Source organism: Gorilla gorilla, chromosome X (assembly GCF_029281585.2).
Source record: "Gorilla gorilla gorilla isolate KB3781 chromosome X, NHGRI_mGorGor1-v2.1_pri, whole genome shotgun sequence".
Taxonomy (NCBI): Eukaryota; Metazoa; Chordata; class Mammalia; order Primates; family Hominidae; genus Gorilla; species Gorilla gorilla.
The window spans coordinates 112,718,253-112,735,100 of NC_073247.2; the positions used below are offsets into that span (position 1 = coordinate 112,718,253).

General features: G+C 39.8%; 1 pseudogene; it reads left to right on the forward strand.

Annotated features, from left to right (window-relative positions):
• Positions 1-13,597: 13,597 nt before the first annotated feature.
• LOC101139953 (chondroitin sulfate N-acetylgalactosaminyltransferase 2-like) lies at positions 13,598-14,320 on the forward strand (annotated as a pseudogene).
• The last annotated feature ends 2,528 nt before the right edge of the window (positions 14,321-16,848 follow it).

The window sequence follows — 16,848 nt, forward strand, 5'->3', positions numbered from 1 at the left end:
ATCATAAACATAAATATTTTTCTTAACTTTCCTTTTACTATCTATGCATGTACCACAAATAATATAACCTATAACATAATAGGATATTGCTTTATGTTTTTATACTTTACGTTAATACTATTATACAGAATTTTCTATAACTTTTTCACCTTTTTTCCTCAACAGCATGTTTCTGTGTTTTTGTGTGTTTTGTTTTGTTTTGTTTTGTTTTGTTTTGTTTGAGATGGAGTTTTGCTCTTGTCTCCCAGGCTGGAGTGCAATGGCACAATCTCGGCTCACTGCAACCTCCGCCTCCTGGGTTCAAGCAATTCTCCTGCCTCAGCCTCCCGAGTAGCTGGGATTACAGGTGCCTGCCACCATGCCCAGCTAATTTTTGTATTTTTAGTAGAGACAGGGTTTCACCATGTTGGCCAGCCTGGTCTCGAACTCCTGACCTCAGGTGATCCACCCGCCTTGGCCTCCCAAAGTGCTGGGATTACAGGCGTGAGCCACCGTGCCTGGCCAACAGTGTGGTGTTCATATATTTTGCTATAGTTCTGTGTTGCTACATACAGCTATAATTCATTCATTTTAACTGCTGTATGGAATCCCATCAGATGAATACATCATAGTTGATGTATTCATTCTGTTGATGATCATTTAGGTTGCTTTTCATTTCTTACTGTCTCAAACAAAATCCTTCAATGGACATCTACATATATACGTGTATCCTTATGTACATGTGGGAGATTTTCTCTTGGTTAAATATCTAGGAGTGGTATTACTTGGTCATTGGGGTATGCCTAAGTTCAGTTTTGGTAGACACTGCCAAATAGCTTTTCAGAGCAGTTGTACCAATTTATATAACCACCAATAGTGTACAAAAGTTCCAATAAATCCCCATCTTCACCAATACATGGTAATGTCAGTCTTTTTCATTTGAGCTCTTCTGATGGGTGTGCAGTAGTATCTCATTGTGGTTTTAGTTTGAATTCCCTCATTACCAGTGAGATAGAGCACTTTTCATAGATTTATCATCTGATATGCTTTCTTAAAGCAGGTATCAACAGAAACAAGAAAAGGGTGGCATGATGGACATGGAGGAGAGGTAGTGACTATGAAATGAGGGTGGGAAGTGAACACTAGAAAGGAGAGTCTAAGGACATTAAATCAACGTTTTTGTTTTGTTTTGTTTTTTGAGACTGAGTTTCACTCTTGTCACCCAGGCTGGAGTGCAATGGCGTGATCTCAGCTCACTGCAACCTCCGCCTCCTGGGTTCAAGCGGTTCTCCTGCCTCAGCCTCCCAAGTGGCTGGAATTACAGACGCCTGCCACCACACCCAGCTAATTATTGTATTTTTAGTAGAGATGGGGTTTCACCATGTTGGCCAGGCTGTTCTCGAACTCTGACCTCAGGTGATCCACCTACCTCGGCCTCCCCAAGTGCGGGGATTACAGGCGTGAGCCACCATGCCCAGCCAAATCAAACTTTTTGAATGCACCAGTTTTTCTGAGAACTAGCCAAGTATACATGAATTTGGGAGTTTCTAAGCACAGCAGTTAATGGTGCATCCTTGAACTCCAACCACAAAAAATTCCTGGCAGTGACCTGAGGCCAAGCTCTCCTTTCCACAACAACAGCAGTTCATGCTGTTTCCTGGCATCTCTCACCAAGTTAATTTCCCAACTGAATCTCAATGCCCTTGTCTCAAAAATGGCAGCACTGGCTTGTCAGATTCCAGCTAGAAAGCCATATGACATCAGTGTTAAAGAGCATAGAAGGGTAAATGCTCTTTGTACCCAGCATCAATCAAACAGAATTTTCTATAGCAGTCTGTAATAGGCAGACTGTAATAACAACATGGTTTATAGTATTGCTTCTCAAATTTTATTTTGTTTTTCTTTTTTTTTTTTTTAAGACAAGTTCTTGCTCTGTCACCCAGACTGGAGTGCAGTGGTGTGAACGTGGCTCACTGCAGCCTCAACCTTCCTGGGCTCAGGTGATCCTCCTGCCTCAGCCTCCCAAGTAGCTAGGACTACAGGTTATGCACCACCACACCTGGGTGATACACACACACACACACACACACACACAGTTTATTTTGTAGAGACAAGATTTTGCCATTTTGCCCAGGCTGGTCTCAAACTTCCGAACTCAAGTGATCTGCCTGCCTTGGTCTCCCCAAGTGCTGGGATTATGGGCATGAGCTACCGTGCCCAGCCCTGCTTCTCAAACTTTAATATGAATGTGAATCACCTGGGATATTTCTAAAATGCAGATTCTAATTTAGTAGGCATGAGGTAAAGCCTGAGACTCTACATTTCTAACAAGCTCTCCAATGCTGCTAATCTGAAGACCACATTTTTATTTTAGAACATGAGCTATGCAGTCAGGCAGACCTGAATTTCAATCCCAGTTCCACTGTTTTTTAGCTATGAAATCTCAGTAGGCTATTTAATCTCTCTGAGCCTTAGTTTCCTTGCCCATAAAAAGGAGATAAACAGGGAGGCTGAGGCAGAAGAATTGCTTGAACCTGGGAGGCAGAGGTTGCAGTGAGCCGAGATCGTGCCACTGCACTCCAGCCTGGCAAAAGAGCGAGATTCTGTCTCAAAAAAAAAAAAAAAAGAGAGAGAGATAAAATTACCACTTCCTAGGGTTGCTGTGGAGATTAAGTGAAACGACGCACATAAAAACATGCCTAGCAGCCAGGCACGGTGGCTCACGCCTGTAATCCCAGCACTTTGGGAGGCTAGGCGGACGAATCACCCGAGGTCAGGAGTTCGAGACCAGCCTGGACAACATGGTGAAACCCTGTCTCTACTAAAAATACAAAAAAGTAGCTGGGCATGGTGGTGGGTGCCTATAATCCCAGCTACTCAGGAGGCTGAGGCAGGAGAATTGCTTGAACCGGGGAGGCAGAGGTTACAGTGAGCCGAGTTGGTGCCATGCACTCTAGCCCGGGCAACAGTGTGAGACTCCGTCTAAAAAGAAAAAAAAAAAAAAAGCCTAGCATGGTGCATGGAAAGAGTAAGTAAGTAATAAATGCTACTTATTATTAATATTCCATGAACTGTCACTCTCAACACATCTATACGCTAAAGACTGCAGTTCAGAATGATTATCTGAAAGCACTGCAAGAGCCTACATTAATCAGAGAGAGACAGATTGAATCACATTTAGTCATATTTTGTTAGGCTTATTTCATTGGATTCTAATTCTTTGAAAATTGAGACCTCATCTGTATCAGTCAGGGTCCCAGCAGGAAACAGATCGCACATTCAAATTAGCATAATTGGTGGAAAGTTTAACAAAAGGACTATCTACAAAGGTGTGGGCAGGGTGTAGGAAAACCAGCAGAGAGAGAGAATGCATAACTTGGGGCCATTACTACCCAATGCACAAGAGGATGAGGGGAGAAACACATAGAAGAAAAAAGAAGAATGTGATACAGAGAGTCCCCATGAGAAAGCTGTGACCTTTAGTTAAGGGACAGTAGCTAGCCTGAGGCAATCCTGCAAAGAGGAAGCCAGAAATACACACCCTGACCTCAATTTCTTCCCTTCCTGTGATGTCCTGCCAGGGATCTCCACTGCTCAAACCCTACCAGAAGCCAAAAATGGGAAAGGAACTCACTGATGTAATCCACATAGTTTGTTCTCCGGCAGCACAGAGCAGGGTATAAAAGGGTGAAGAGTAGATCAGGAGGGTTAAGTAGGAGACACCTGGTACACCACCTGTGACAGATGTATTCAACTAAAATACATCCAAACCAGAACACTGTATTCCTCTGACCAAGCCAAGAGAGAACAGACTACTGTTTTGGACAAGGTTAAGCTCAACTAATTTATCACGAAATGGGGATCAATAATTTCCAGAGTATCTCCCCATTACATGTCCTATATCATCTAAAACCCAACACAACTAAAACTGAATTCATCTTCCACTGCCAACCTAATTTAGCTTTCCCATTTCCCTACCATGGTAGCCTTTGGATATGCCAGTTTCTCAGCCAGCAACATCCTTTCATTTCCTCTGTGCATATTTACATCTTACTTACCCTTTAAGGTCCAACTCAAATACTTCTCCCTCCTCCAACAGGTCTTTCCCCCAATTACTTTAGCCGCCACTGATTTTCCTTGTGTATGAACTCCCGTGGTGAGTAATTTAGTCACTATTGTCAAGTACCGCTATTTAACTGCTTTGTGTATACATATCATCACGCTAATTAAATACTACACTTCTGAAGGGTGGGAACTATGTATTAACTTTCTTTTCCTCCTCATCAAAGGAAAGCAACTTAAACTTATTGCATATAATGAGTATACAATAAACACCTGAAGAATAAAGATAGGGAAAAAAATAGCAGGGAACCAAATTTCCAATCTCGTTTGTACATGAAAGCTTTTCAGGAAAACCCTAGCTCTCTGAGGGCCTGCCTGGGCTTATGTGGAAATCTACAGGCACAAAGCGCAGCTCTGCTTATCATCTATCCACTTGGCATTTGAAAAACAGTCTTCTAAATAACCCTTGAGTTAAACAGAGAATCAAAACAGAAATTACAAACTGTAAAAATAATCAGCAGGAAAATCAGAACCCATCAAAACCTATACTATGCAGCTAAAGTGGTACTCATAAGAAAGTTGCAGCATTACATTCACTTATTTATTCCAATATATTCAAATGTATTTCAACTGATAATACATGAATTTTTTTTTTTTTTGAGACAGGGTCTGGCTCTTTTGCCCAGGCTGGAGTGCAGTGGCATGATCTTGGCTCATTGCAACCTCCTCCTCCTGGGCTCAATCCATCCTCTTACCTCAGCCTCCCAAGTAGCTGGGACTACAAGCACAAGCCACCAGGCCCAGATAATTTTTGTATTTTTCTTTGGAGGGACAGGGTTTCACCATGTTGCCCAGGCTGGTCTTCAACTCCTAAACTCAAGTGATCCAACCATCTCAGCCTACCAAAGTGCTGGGATTACAGACCTGAGTGACCACGACCAGCCAATACATGAATTATTTTCATTGACAATAAATGCACTAAACAGTCACCTCAAAAATACAGGTAAGTAACAAAATAGCATAACCAAAGAAAGTAGAAAGAAAGAATTAAGTATCTTTTTTAAAAAATCAATGACCCATTTCTCACTACTCCTCCCTCTTAAAATAAAACAGAAAACCTTGATGTAAAAACAATCAAGCATGGGAAGACTTTGAAAGGTGGAAAGGACAAGGTGGATTACCTAGAGACCTTAGGACCTAAAGAACACTACACTAATGAGCTGTCTACCATAAATCCCAGATGGGGCGCTGGAGAAGCCTGCAACCTGAAACTGCCAATAGGCCCAGACCCAGAAAAGAGCCCCTTTCTGTTTCCTTTAGTTAAATGACTAGGAAAAGGGTGGCCTAGCAGAAGAGAAAATCTTTTTGATAATATCCACTCTACCCTAATCAAACATCAAAGGAAAATTTCCCCCTTCCCTGTGGTGTCAGCTGTGCCAAACAGAGATACCCATGTCTGCCTCCACATGGCAGCAGTTAGGCAGGGCAACTAGGCCCTGCGCCTCCCCAACAGGGGTGGTATCAGCAGGACCAAACAGGAGTGAACTTCCACCCTATCTCCCCAGTAGCAAAGAGGTGGAACCAGGCTATGAGAAGTGGTGCTAGATGGCCCTCCACTTTCCCCACTGGGGTAGTATTAGTGGGGCCATCCCTACCTGACAGCAATGAGTTGGTGCAAGTCATCCCTCCATTCTGCATTCCCCCACCTGGAAGGGGTCTGGCAGTGAGGTGAACTTCCCTCCTTCCCCACAGTGCCAACAAGGTAGAACAAAACAGTGTGGCAGTATTCTGCTTCTCTCTAATCCCTGTGTCAGTCAACAAGGCCCGACAGGGAGCAGAACTTACAATCTCACCCAGCAGCAACAAAGTGATGTGAGTCAGTTCTATGCTTTTGCCAGGGAGGTATCTCCAAGGCTGAGTGGGGAACTAAACTTTCACTTCCATCCATTGGCAACAAGATGGGGCAAGGTGCTTCACTTTTGCCAGTGTCAGCAGGGTCCAGCAGAGAGCTGTATATCCACTCCAACACAGACCTGCACACCACATTTAACCCAGGGTGACTGCCTGCAAAAAAGGAAAAAGAAACAGGATGTTTTTGGTTGTTTTTTTTTTTTTTTTTGAGAGACGGAGTCTTGCTCTGTCGCCCAGGCAGGAGTAGAGTGGTGCAATCTCAGCTCACTGCAACCTCTGCCTTCCTGGTTCAAGTGATTCTCCTGCCTCAGTTTCCCAAGTAGCTGGGACTATAAGGCGTGCACCACCATGCCCAGCTAATTTTTGTATTTTTAGTAGGACGGGGTTTCACTAGATGTTGGCCAGGCTGGTCTCCAACTCCTGACCTCAGGTGATCTGCCCACCTCGGCCTCCCAAAGTGCTGGGATTATAGGCATGAGCCACCATGCCCAGCCAGAAATAAGATGTTTAGTCTCACAACACAATACCTAAAATGTCAAAAATACAATAGAAAATCACTTATACCAAGAATCAGAAAAATCTCAACATGAATGAGAAAATAAAATCCACAGACTCCAGTGCTGAGCTGACACAGATGTTGGAATGATCTGACAAGGATTTTAAAGCAATCATTATAAAAATGCTTCAATAAGCAATTTAAGTATGCTTGAAACAAATGAAAAGAAGTCTCAGCAAAGAAACAGAACATATGAAAAAGAACCAAATGAAAATTTTAGAATTAAAAAATAAAACAATAAAAATTTTAAAACTCACTGGATGGGCTATAGCCTAATGAATATGACAGAAGAAAAAATCAGTGAACTTGAATATAGAACAACAAAAATTACCCAATCTGAACAAGAGAGAAAACAGACTAAAAAGAAATGAACAGAGCCTCAGGGTCCTAAAGGACAATGAAGAAAAACAGAACATTCGTATCACTGGAGTTCCAGCAGAAAAATAGAAAGACTAGGGGGCTGAAAAAGTTCTGAAAAAATAATAGCTGAAAACTTCCCAAAGGTTAAAATGTTGACAGTAGAAGACTGTGGTAAATTACTTATGTATAATGCAATAATTAGAACAACCACTTAAATATCCATATAAAATATATATTCATAACCTATATAAATAAATGAAAATGGAATTATATGTACCAAACAATAGGCTGCAAAATACATGAAGCAAAAACTAATAGATAGGAAAGTACAAATAGATAAGTCCACAATTGTATTTAAAACTTGTAACATTTCTCTCTCAACAAATAACAGATCAAAATCAAAAAGGATATAGAAGGACTGAATACCACCATCAACCATCACAGTCTAATTGACATTTACAGAATATTTCACCCACCAACAGCAGAGCAGATGTTCTTTTAAAGAGCACATGGAATCTTCACCAAAACAGATCATATCCTGGGTCATAAAATAAACCTAAACAAAAGGACTGAAACCATGTTAAAAGAACTAAAGCCATAGAGTATATTTTCTGAGCACAAGTTAAACTAGAAATTAATAACTAAAAGACAATGGGAAAATCTCCAAACATTTGAAAATTAAGCAACACACATAAATATACCATAGGTCAAAGAAGAAGTCTCAAGGGAAATTTAAAAAATATATAAAACTGAATGAAACTGAATGAATATAAAACTGAATGAAAATAAAAATACAATATATCAAAATGTAAGGAATGCAGCTAAAACTGCATTCAAAACAAAATTTATAGGACTAAACACTTACATTAGAAAAAAGGAGGACAGGGCCGGGTGCGGGGGCTCACACCTGTAATCCCACCACTTTGGGAGGCCAAGGCGGGCGGATCACCTGAAGTCAGGAGTTCGAGAGCAGCCTGACCAACATAGTGAAACCGTGTCTGTACTAAAAATACAAAAAATTAGCCAGGCATGGTGGTGGGCGCCTGTAATCCCAGCTACTAGGGAGGCTAGGGCAGGAGAATCGCTTGAACCCGGGAGGTGGAGGTTGCAGTGAGCCGAGATCGCATCATTGCACTCCAGCTTGGGCGACAAGAGCGAGGCTCCATCGCAAAAAAAAAAAAAAAAAAGGAGGACAGAGGGAGGGAGGGGGACAAAGGTTGAAAAACTACCTATTGGGTACTACATTTGCCACTTGGGCAGCAGAATCATTAGAAGCCCAAACCTCAGCATCATGCAATATACCCATGTAACAAACCTGTACATGTACCCCCGATTCTAAAATTAAAAATTAAATTAAATTAAAGAGAATCCCCCGGGGGGGGGGGGGGGGAAGAAAAAGAAGAAAAGGAAAACACTCAAACAAATAATCTAAGTACCCATCTCACCTTAAGAAACTAGAACAACAATAGCAAGGCAAACAGAAGAAAGGAAGTAACAATGTTAAGAGCATAAATCAAGGAAGTTGAAAACAGAAAAACCATACAGATGATGACTGAAACAAACAGGTGACTCTTTGGGGAAAAAAATCAATAAAATTGATAAACCTCTAGAAAGACTGACAAAGAAAAACAGAGAAGACACAATTCACCAATATCAGGAATAAAAGAGGATAATAAGAGAATACTATGAGCAACTCTGCATGGATAGATTTGATAACTTAGATTAAATAGACCAATTTCTCAAAAAGCACAAACTACCACAACTCATCCAATACAAAATAAAATTTGTGAATAGCTTTATAACCATTAAAGAAGTTAAACTTATAGTTTAAAAATTCCTAAAAGAAAAATCTCCAGGCCCAGATGGTTTCACTAAGAATTATGCCAAACATTTAAAGAATTAATACAAATTCTTCATAATTTTTGCCAGAAAAAGGGAGGGAATTCCAACCGATTTTATGAGGCCAGTATTACCCTGAGACCAAAATCAGACAAAGACAGTACAAAAAATAATAATAATAATAATTATACCTCACAACTAATTGTGGTTTATTCTAGGTATACAAGTCTGGTTCAATATTTGAAAATCAATGTAATCCACCTATCAACAGGCTTAAAAATAAAAACCACATGATCATATCAAACAATGTAGAAAAAGCATTTGACTAAATTCAACATCCATTCATAATAAAAGCTCTTAGCAAACTAGGAATACAAGGTAACTTCATTAACCTAGTAAAGAATATCCACCAAAAAACTAGAGCTAACATCATACTTAAGGTTAGGGGTGGCAGTGGCAGTGGCATGGGGGTCGCTGGCCTCCATTAAAAAAAAAAGTTGAAAGACAATGCTTTCTCCATAAGATCAGAAAAAAAGGCAAGAATGTGTGCTTCTCACCACAGTGATTCAACATAGTACTGGAAGTTCTAACTTGCTCAATAAGGCAAGAAAAATGAAATAAAGGAATAAATATTGGAAAGGGAGAAATAAAATCATCCCTATCCTCAGACGACATGACTGTTTATGCAGAAACTCTCAAAGAATCAACACACATTAAAAACAAAACAAAACAAAAAACCCTGCTGATACACACAACAAATTAGATGGATCTAAAGGGAATTATGTTGAGTGGAAAAGCCAATCTCAAAAGATTCCATTTATATAACATCCTTAATGATGAAATTACAAAGATGGAGAACAGATTAATGGTTGCCAAGTTTAGGCACATGGGAGGAGAAGAGGTGAGTGTGACTATACAGAGGTAGGAGGATCTTTGTGGTTACAAAAAGTCCTATATCTTTATTTTGATGGTGGTTATACAAATCTATGCACGTGTTAAAACTGCACAGAATTTTGGGACAACTGGATATCCACCTGCAAAATAATTAAGTTGGACTCTTACTTCACACCACACACAAAAATTAATTGAAAATGGATGACAGGGCTGGGCATGGTGTCTCACACCTGTAATCTCAGCACTTTGGGAGGCCAAGGGGAGGATCACTTGAGGCCAGCTGGGCAACATCGTGAGATCCTGTCTCTACAAAAAATGTTTTAAAAATCAGCCGGGTATAGTGGCACATGCTTGTAGTCCCAGCTACTCTGGAGGCTGAGGTCAGGGGATCACTTGAGCCCAGGCGTTCAAGGCTGCAGTGAGCTATGACTGCACCACTGCACTCCAGCCTGTGCGACAAAGTGGGACACTGTCTAAAAAAACAAAAACAAAACAAACAAACAAAAAACACTAAACTAAACTAAAATGGATGAAAGACTCAAGTGTAAGAGATAAAATTTTAAGACTCTAAGAAGAAACAGGCATAAATCTTCATGAACTTGAATTAAGCAGTGGTTTCTTAGATATGAGACCAAAGGCACAAGCAAAAAAAAAAAAAAAGATAAATTGGACTTTATCAAAATTAAAAACTTTTGTGCTGCAAATAATACTATCAAGAAAGTGAAAATACAACCCACATAATGGGAGAAAATTTTTGCAAATCATATATCTGATAAGGGACTTTAATATATAGAATAAATAAATACCTCTTAAGGCCGGGCGTGGTGTCTCATGCCTGTAATCCCAGCACTTTGGGAGGCCGAGGTGGGCGGATCACCTGAGGTCAGGAGTTCAAGAACAGCCTGGCCAACATGGCAAAGCCCTGTCTCTACTAAAAATAGAAAAATTAGCTAGGCGTGGTGGCATGCGCCTGTAATCCCAGCTACTCGGGAGGCTGAGACAGGAGAATCACTTGAACCCGGGAGGTGGAGGTTGCAGTGAGCCAAGATCGCACCACTGCACTCCAGCCTGGGCAACAGAGTGAGACTCTAAAAAAAAAAAAAAAACACCTCTTAAAATTCAAAAATAAAAAGACAAATTACCAAATTTCAAATGAACAAAAGGCTGAAATAGACATTTCTCCAAAGAAGATGTACAAATGGCCAATAAACACATGAAAAGATGTACAATATCATATTAAACATCAGAAACACGCAAATCAAAACCACAGTTAGATGCCACTTCATGCCCATTAGGATTGCTAAAATCAAAATGACAGCCGGGCGCAGTGGCTCACGCCTGTAATCCCAGCACTTTGGGAGGCCAAGGTGGGCGGATCATCTGAGGTCAGGAGTTTGAGACCAGCCTCGCCAACATGGTGAAACCCCATCTCTACTAAAAACACAAAACTTAGCCAGGTGTGGTGGCAGGCACCTGTAATCACAGCTACGTGGGAGCCTGAGGCAGGAGAATCACTTGAACCTGGGAGGCAGAGGGTGCAGTGAGCCAAGAATGTGCCACTGCACTCCAGCTTGGGCAACAGAGTGAGACTCTGTCTCAAAAAAAAAAAAAAAAGTGGCAAAATTGGAACCTACATACATTGCTGGTGGGATTGTAAAATAATACAGCTGCTTTGAAACTGATCTGGCAGTTCCTCAAAAGGTTAAGTATGGAGTTAACATACGACCTAGCAATTCCACTCCTAGGTATATAACAAAGAGAAATGAAAATATATGCCCATAAAAAACTTGTACATTGATATTCATCACAGCATTATTCATAATAGCCAAAAAATGAAAGCAGCCCAAATGTCCATCAACTAATAAATGAATAAACATAATGTGGTATATCTATACAATGGAACATTATTCAGCAGTAAAAAATAAATTCTGAAACACGCCACAACATGGATGAATTTTCAAAACACTGTTAAGTGAAAAGTGCCTGTCACAAAAGATTACATATTGTATGATTCCATTTATATGATATGTCCAAAATAGGCAATCCATAGAAACAGAAAGTAGATTCCTTTTGTCTATGGCAAGGGTAGGGAAAAAAGGCTAGTGGCTGTTAAGTGATACAGAGTTTGGGGCACGGGGGGAGTGATAAAATGTTTTTAAATTACTGGCAGCGATAGAGGCAAAATTATTTAATATACTAAAAAACGATGAACTGCATATTTTAAATGGGAGAATTGTATGATATGTGAATTATGTCTCAATAAAGCTGTTATTTTAAAAAATGCGGCCTGCGTCCTGGCCACTGGTGCGGGCGTGGACAGGAAAAGAAAAAAAATTGTTTTAAAATAATAAAAATGCATAGGCCTATATACACACAAATGAGTACATGCAAAACTGGTGAAATCTGAATACAGTTTGTACATTTTATCAACACCAATTTCATAGTTCTGATATTGTACTATAGTTACACAAGTGATTACCATTAGCTAAAACTGGGTGAAGGGTACATAGGACTTCCTTACACTATTTTTACAACTTTCTGTGAATCTATAATTATTTGAAAACAGAGAGTGGCTGGGTTCAGTGGCTGATGCCTGTACTCCCAGCACTTTGGGAGGCCGAGGCGGGTGGATCATCTGAGGCCAAGAGTTCAAGACCAGCCTGGCCAACATGGTGAAACCCTGTCTCTACTAAAAATAAAAAAATTAGCCAGGCATGGTGGTGGGCGCCTATAATCCCAGCTACTCAGGAGGCTGAGGCAGGAGAATAGCTTGAACCTGGGAGGCGGGGGTTGCAGGGAGCTGAGATCATGCTACTGCACTCCAGCCTGGGTGACAGAGCAAGACTCTGTCTCAAAAATAAATAAAGAGTTTTCTTTTTAAAAAAGCAAAAACAAAAATCCTCGATATGAATGTTTATAGCAGCTCTATTTATAATTGACAAACATTGGGAAACAATCCAAATGCCCTTCAAAGAACAGAATAAACTGTGGGTATATCCATACAATGGAATACTGTTCAGCAATAAAAACAAACCGTGTATACGCACAACAGCTTGGATGAATTTCAAAGCCATTACGATGAATGAAAAAAGCCAGCCTCAAAAGTGATTGCACCAAGTCATCGAATCAACCTAAATGCCCATCAATAATAGACTGGATAAAGAAAATGTGGTACATATGCACCATGGACTACTATGCAGCCACAAAAAGGAATGAGATCATGTCCTTTGCAAGGACATGGATGGAGTTGGAAGGCATTATTCTCAGCAAACTAATGTAGGAACAGAAAACCAAATACCACATGTTCTCACTTATAAGTGGGAGCTAAATGATGAGAGATGGACTCATGGTAAGGACAACATACACTGGGCACATGTGGGAGGAGGTGGGGGGAGGAGTTGCATCAGGAAGAATAGCTAATGCATGCTGGGCTTAATACCTAGGTGATGGGATGATCTGTGCAGCAAATCACCATGGCACATGTTTACCTATATAACAAACCTGCACATCCTGCATGTATACCTCTGTACTTCACATAAAAGTTTTAAAAAATTATGATTTTTTTAAGTTATTGCCCTACTGCACTCCAGCCTGTGCAACAGAGTGAGACCCTGTCTCTAAAGCAAAAACCAAACCAAACCAAAACTAAACTAAAATGGATGGTTCCATTTATATGACAGTCTTGAAATGACAACACTGTCATTAGAGAACAGATTATTGGTTGTCAGAAGTTAGAGGTGAGGGGAGTGGATAGGAGGGTTAGACTGGAGATAAGGGCATGCAGTATGAACTCTTTTTTAAGAAAGCAGATTTTATGGAATATAGACATGTGACCCTCTTCCACCCTTTTGGACCTCTCATGAAAGTGAAGAGCAAGATGATTGAATCATTAGATCAATTATTATCAATATCATTATGCCACTTGCTGAAATAACTGAAGCACTTGTACAGTTTATGCAGAACTTCAGGAAGGTTTGTATTCATCAAGACAAGATTCATCTCACAGTAGTGTATTTTGGTAACGAAGGACTGTCTAAAGTCAAGTCTAGCCTAGAATCTGTCACAAGTGAGTCTAATTTTCACAATTACACTGTGGTCTCGTTGAATGAAGAATTTAATCGTGGATGAGGACTAAATGTGGGTGCCCGAGCTTGGGACAAGGGAGAGGTCTTGATGTTTTTCTGTGATGTTGATATCTATTTCTCAGCCGAATTCCTTAACAGCTGACAGTTAAATGCTGAGCCTGGTAAGAAGGTGTTTTACCCTGTGGTGTTCAGTCTTTACAATCCTGCCGTTGTTTATGCCAACCAGGAAGTGCCATCACCTGTGGAGCAGCAGCTGGTTCACAAAAAGGATTCTGGCTTTTGGAGAGATTTTGGCTTTGGAATGACTTGTCAGTATCGATCTGATTTGCTGATCATTGGTGGATTTGACATGGAAGTGAAAGGTTGGGGTGGAGAAGATGTTCATCTTTATCAAAAATACTTACATGGTGACCTCATTGTGATTTGGACTCCGGTTACTGGTCTTTTCCACCTCTGGCCTGAAAAACGCTGTGCTGATGAGCTGACCCCTGAGCAGTACCGCATGTGCATCCAGTCTAAAGCCATAAATGAGGCCTCTCACTCCCACCTGGGAATGCTGGTCTTCAGGGAGGAAATAGAGACGCATCTTCATAAAGAGGCATACAGGACAAACAGCAAAGCTGTTGGTTGAAATCATAATTAATGTGTTACCGTGTGAACCGCAAACCAGCACTATTTATTTAGCCTTAATTCCACTTCCGGATGCAGTGCCTCTTTTGGAGAAGACATGTTTATTTTTCCTTTCTGACATTACTGTAGTTCAACTTGATGAGAGATGAAAAAAACAAATGTTTCAACACAAAGTCTCTGTTTTGTGAAAATACTGCACTATGGAATAATTGACAAATTAAAATCTCGTATTTGTCCCAAAAGTTGTTTTGAGTTAGTTCTACCTGGTGCCCATGTTCTGATTGTGTGTAGGATTGCATGGTGTCCTGATTGCATCTAGGTGGAGCGGATGGAATGTGCTGGGCTGCTGTTGGGTGAAGAGCAGCACATTCTTACAGAGGAGATGGAGTGCTATGAGCATAGTGTGTGGACAGGTATCTTCATCTGCCCACCCCGAGTCAGCATGCTTGATTTGATAGCTTGAAGAATCCTTTTCCACTGAAGCAGAGGATAATTATTTGACACATCTGAAATCCTCAATCAATCAATCAAGAGAAAGGTAGAAATAAAAACTCCTTAACTTACTGTTGCTTAGCCTCCTGAAAGTCTGTTTTTAAGCAAATGGGTAATAGTAGAAAACAGGTTAGAATCTACGGCTTGATTAAAAATATAATGTTATTACATTATCATCATGCTCAGGATTAGTAGTCAGAGTTGCTGTAGACTATTTTGCACAAACAGAAAAGAACACGGAAACCTTTTTAACAGAGCATTTAATTATGTTGGAGTACAGGATCCTAGCTGTGTCTGGGAACATTAGTTTATGTGCGCCAGCTACATCAGGGTCTTCCCATGGTGGTTCAGAATAGATGAGCATAGCAAGGTTTTGTTTTTGCTTTCGATTTTCTCATTTGGCATGGACCCATATGTATTTGCTATCCTTTTTTCTAATATATTAATATATGCTACATTTGTATTTGTGTTACTATAACACTTTGAGTTGAAAAAGAGTTTCATTGTGGGAAGAAAAAGCAAATGGTATACCACAAGGTCACTCTGATTTGAGAAAAGAGAGGAGGAGGGGAAGATAGTCTGAATGGAAATCTGAAATATGGAATGTTTTAGAGAAATATATCACTTGCATATAGAATGTTTTGAGGTATAAATTAATGAGACAAAGTGAAGAAGAAATTATATTCAGATAGGACTGCACTACATTATTTGTCACACATGGATCTGTTACCATCAGGTCAATTCCTAGCATGCATAAATTTTTTAACCTTCAGCTTTTAAAAGAGACCTATGTTGAATTCTATTAGTATGTAAACCCCTGAAAATTCACTGAAGAAAAATCATTACTCTTTTTCTTAGTAAATCATATCATCTGAAATATTACAAATTTCAAATTTCTAGGTGCTATATTAATTCAATATTATAATAACTCTTACCTAATTATTCTTACAAGTTTTGAGTTGTGGTAGTGTTTAGGGATTTTTTTAAAGATGTGTGAAATATTCTCTGCAAAATCAGGCCACTGTCTCCTTTTATATATTAATACAATTACGTATTATGAAGACCAGTGAATTATAATATTTAAAGTGAGATAACGTAATTATTTGCAAAAGTAAGTTACAGCTTGTTTTTTGAGAGAATCAAATGAGTTTACTTTTCCTCCTATTGTTTTTAAACTAGCTTTTAGTTTAAAGATGGAAGCTAACCAATGGAAATGTTACTATGTTTTTGATGTTTATTAAACAGTACCAATAAAGTATTTTATTACCAGAAAAAATAAATTTTTAAAAATGGTATAGATGTGTTTTTAAAAAGTCAATTTTAATATGTGATAATTTTTAAAGAGAAAGAAAAGATAAAAGAGATAGGAAACCAGATTAAGAGAGATATTGAAATATCAAGTTTTTAAAAAATGGGCAATACTATAGTATATAGGGGAGTGACATCAGCAAAATAGCAGATTAGGTAGCTCTAAACTCCTATTCCTCCACAGAAACATAGAAAAACAAACAGAAACTGTCAAAGCCAACTTTTTCAGGACTTTGAAAAACAGTCAAAGGTGAACACTGAAACAACGCCAAAAAATGAAACTAAAATGGCAGGAGAGCTTTGTGGCATTTTTACTCATCCTTGCCCCACTCCTCTGGCTTGGTGGTGGTTTAGAAGATGGCACCCTGCATTCCCAGTTTAAGACCCTGTTCTCTGGTTCCAGAGACAGCAGAGCAAATCTTATTCACAAATTATTGTGTAGGTCTGTGTATTAGTCCATTCTCACACTGCTATTAATATAAAGAAATGACTGAGACTGGGTAATTTACAAAGAAAAGAGGTTTAGGCCAGGCACGGTGGCTCATGCCTGTAATCCCAGCACTTTGGGAGGCTGAGGTGGGCGGATCACTTGAGGTCAGGAGTTCAAGACCACCCTGGTCAATATGGTGAAACTCCGGCCCGACTAAAAATACAAAAATTAACCAGGCATAGTGGCGCAAGCCTATAATCCCTGCCACCTGAGAGGCTGAGGCAGGAGAATCACTTGAACCT